Genomic DNA, 4,211 nt, shown 5'->3' on the forward strand with positions numbered 1-4,211 from the left:
TAAACCTGCAAATTAGACCTCTTCAAGTACATCTCCAATTGTCATTTGAAAGTTCCTTTGGAATCTGCTTCCACCAACATTTCAGGGAGAGAGTTCCAGATCTTAATAACCCTCTGTATGAAAAAAATCTGCCATTTTGTCTCTCGTTCTTTTGCTAATTATTTTAAATCTATGACTTCTATTCACCGACTCACTTGCCACGGGAACAGTTTTTCCCTACTTGCTCCATCCAAACCCCACATAATTTTGAACACCTCGATTAGGACTCCTCTTAACCTACTCTGCTCTGAGAACAATCACAGCTTTTCCAATCTCTCCACATAGCTGAAGTCCCTCATCCCTGGTACCATTCCAGTAAATGTCTTCTGCACTGTCTCGAAGGCATTGACATCCTTCCTAAAGTGTGGTGCCCAGAATTGTACACAATACTGAAGCCGAGGCCTAACCTGTGATTTGTAATGGTTTAGAAGGACTTCCTTTCTATTCAATGGCTCTATTTGCATAGCTAAGAATCGCATACGCTTTCTTAAACACCTTATCGACTTGCCCTGCCACCTTCAAAAATTTGTGAATATACACCCTCTGGTCCGTCTGATCTTCCACCCTCTCAACATAATACCATTTAGATCATACTGCATCTCCATGTTGTTCCTCCCAATGTGCAAGACTTCACACTTATCCACATTAAATTTCATCTGCCATGTGTCTGCCCATTTCACCATTCTGTCTCTGTCCCCCTGATGTCTGCTGCTAGCCTCCTCACTATTTACTATGTTGCCAAGTTTTGTAACATCTGCAAACTTCGAAATTTTACTCCCTCTACCCAAGTCCAGGTCATTTATATTTAACAAGAGAAGCAATGGTCCTAATACCGACCCCCAGGGAACCCACTGTATATTTCTCTCCAATCAGAAAAACATCCGTTCACCACTATTCCCTGCCTCCGACCGCTTAGCCAATTAAGTACTCAAGTGAGGCTTCGGGTTAGGGTTGGGGTTATAGGGCATCTAGAGTGGGAACTAATATTGATATGGGAACCGAGGGATGGTACTAATATTGATATGTGATCCAGAGATGGTAATTGTAATTGCAGGGGATCCAGAGGCGGCACTAATATTTACAGGGGATCCAGAGATCGCACTGTTATTTACAGGGGATCCCGAATCGGTGTTAAACATTACAGGGGATCCAGAGACGGTGTTAATATCTAAATTTGATCCAGAGATGACACTAGTATTTAGATGGGATCCGGGGTTTGTGCTAATATTTGCACAGCATCCAGAAATTGTATTAATATTTGGCGGGCAATCCCGAAACTCTAATAATATTTCCAGGGAGTGCAGAGATGGTACTAACATAGACACAAAAGACAGAAAGCGAAGAAGCAATCGTGGAAGGCAAAGAAAACAAGGGCGAAAAACAAATAAGGCCATAGTTCAAAATAAAACTAAGATGACTAGCAATCTTAAAAAGACAAGTCTAAAGGCATTATATCTAAATGCACGGAGCATTCGCAACAAGGTAGATGAATTAAGAACATAAGAACATAAGAACATAAGAAATTGGAGCAGGAGTAGGCCAATCGGCCCCTCGAGCCTGCTCCGCCATTCAATAAGATCATGGCTGATCTGATCCCAACCACAAATCTAAAGAACACAAGAAGTCGGAGCAGGACCCGGCCACATAGCCCCTGGGCCCTCTCCGCCACCCACAGGGCATTGACCGATCCGAACTCAGCTTCATGTCCAATTTCCTGCCCGCTCCCCATAACCCCTAATTCCCTTTACTTCTAGGAAACTGTCTATTTCTGTTTTAAATTTATCTAATGATGTAGCTTCCACAGCTTCCTGGGGCAGCAAATTCCACAGACCGACCACCCTCTGAGTGAAGAAGTTTCTCCTCATCTCAGTTTTGAAAGAGCAGCCCCTTATTCTAAGATTATGCCCCTTAGTTCTAGTTTCACCCATCTTTGGGAACATCCTTACTGCATCCACCCGATCAAGACCCTTCACAATCTTATATGTTTCAATAAGATCGCCTCTCATTCTTCTGAACTCCAATGAGTAGAGTCCCAATCTACTCAACCTCTCCTCATATGTCCGCCCCCTCATCCCCGGGATTAACCGAGTGAACCTTCTTTGTACTGCCTCGAGAGCAAGTATGTCTTTTCTTAAGTACGGAGACCAAAACTGTATGCAGTATTCCAGGTGCGGTCTCACCAATACCTTATATAACTGCAGCAATACCTCCTTGTTTTTATATTCTATCCCCCTAGCAATAAAAGCCAACATTCCGTTGGCTTTCTTGATCACCTGCTGCACCTGCATACCAACTTTTTGATTTTCTTGCACTAGGACCCCCAGATCCCTTTGTACTGCAGTACTTTCCAGTCTCTCGCCATTAAGAAAATAACTTGCTCTCTGATTTTTCCTGCCAAAGTGCATAACCTCACATTTTCCAATATTATATTGCATCTGCCAAATCTCCGCCCACTCACCCAGCCTGTCTGTATCCCCTTGCAGGTTTTTTATGTCCTCCTCACTCTCTACTTTCCCTCCCATCTTTGTATCATCTGCAAATTTTGATATGTTGCACTCGGTCCCCTCCTCCAAATCGTTAATATAGATTGTAAAGAGTTGGGGACCCAGCACCGACCCCTGTGGAACACCACTGGTTACTGGTTGCCAGTCCGAAAATGAACCATTTATCCCAACTCTCTGCTTCCTGTTTGATAACCAATCCTCCACCCATGCCAGAATATTACCCCCAATCCCGTGATTTTTTATCTTAAGTAATAATCTTTTATGTGGCACCTTGTCGAATGCCTTCTGGAAGTCTAAATACACTACGTCCACTGGTTCCCCTTTATCCACCCTATACGTTATATCCTCGAAGAACTCCAGCAAATTTGTCAGACATGACTTCCCCTTCATAAAGCCATGCTGACTTTGTCCTATTAAATTATGCTTATCTAAATGTTCCGTTACTGTCTCCTTAATAATAGACTCCAAAATTTTACCCACCACAGATGTTGGCTAACTGGCCTATAATTTCCAGCCTTCTGCCTACTACCCTTTTTAAATAACGGTGTTACATTAGCAGTTTTCCAATCTGCCGGGACCTCTCCTGAGTCCAGGGAATTTTGGAAAACTATCACCAAAGCATCCACAATCCCTACTGCCACTTCCCTCAAGACCCTAGGATGGAAGCCATCAGGTCCAGGGGATTTATCCGCCTTGAGTCCCATTATTTTACTGAGTACCATCTCTTGAGTGATTTTAATCGTATTTAGCTCCTCCCCCCCGAGAGTCCCCTGTTTGTCCAGTGTTGGGATATTCTTAGTGTCCTCTACTGTAAAGACTGAAACAAAATATTTGTTCAGCATTTTTGCCATCTCCATGTTTCCCACCATTAATTTCCCGGTCTCATCCTCTAAGGGACCTATGTTTGCCTTAGCCACCCTTTTTCTTTTTATATAACTATAGAAACTCTTGCTATCTGTTTTTATATTTTTTGCTAATTTCTTTTCATAATCTAACTTCCCTTTATTAATCAATCCTTTAGTTACTTTTTGCTGTCTTTTGAAGAATTCCCAATCTTCTATCTTCCCACTAAGTTTGGCTACCTTATATGTCCTTGTTTTTAGTCGGATACTATCCTTGATTTCTTTACTTCGCCACGGGTGGCTGTCATTTCTTTTACACCCTTTTTTCCTCAGTGGAATATATTTATTTTGAAAGTTGTAAAATAACTCCCTAAATGAACACCACTGCTCATGTACCGTCTTACCCTTTAATCTATTTTCCCAGTCCACTTTAATCAATTCAGCTCTCATACCATCATAGTCTCCTTTATTCAAGCTCAGTACGCTTGTTTGAGAATCAACCTTCTCACCCTCTAATTGGATATGGAATTCAACCATGTTGTGGTCGCTCGTTCCAAGGGGATCCTTAACTAGGACATTATTAATTAATCCTGACTCATTACACAGGACCAGGTCCAAGGTTGCCGGCCCCCTTGTAGGATCAGTTACATACTGCTCAAGAAATCCATCCCTGATGCACTCAATGAACTCGTCCTCCAGGCTGCTCTGCCCAATTTGATTTGTCCAGTTAATATGATAATTAAAATCCCCCATAATTATGGCTGTTCCCTTATTACATGCCCCGACTATCTCCTGATTAATACTTCTTCCAGCAGAGTTGCAACTA

Source organism: Heptranchias perlo, unplaced genomic scaffold, assembly GCF_035084215.1.
Source record: "Heptranchias perlo isolate sHepPer1 unplaced genomic scaffold, sHepPer1.hap1 HAP1_SCAFFOLD_229, whole genome shotgun sequence".
Lineage (NCBI taxonomy): Eukaryota > Metazoa > Chordata > Chondrichthyes > Hexanchiformes > Hexanchidae > Heptranchias > Heptranchias perlo.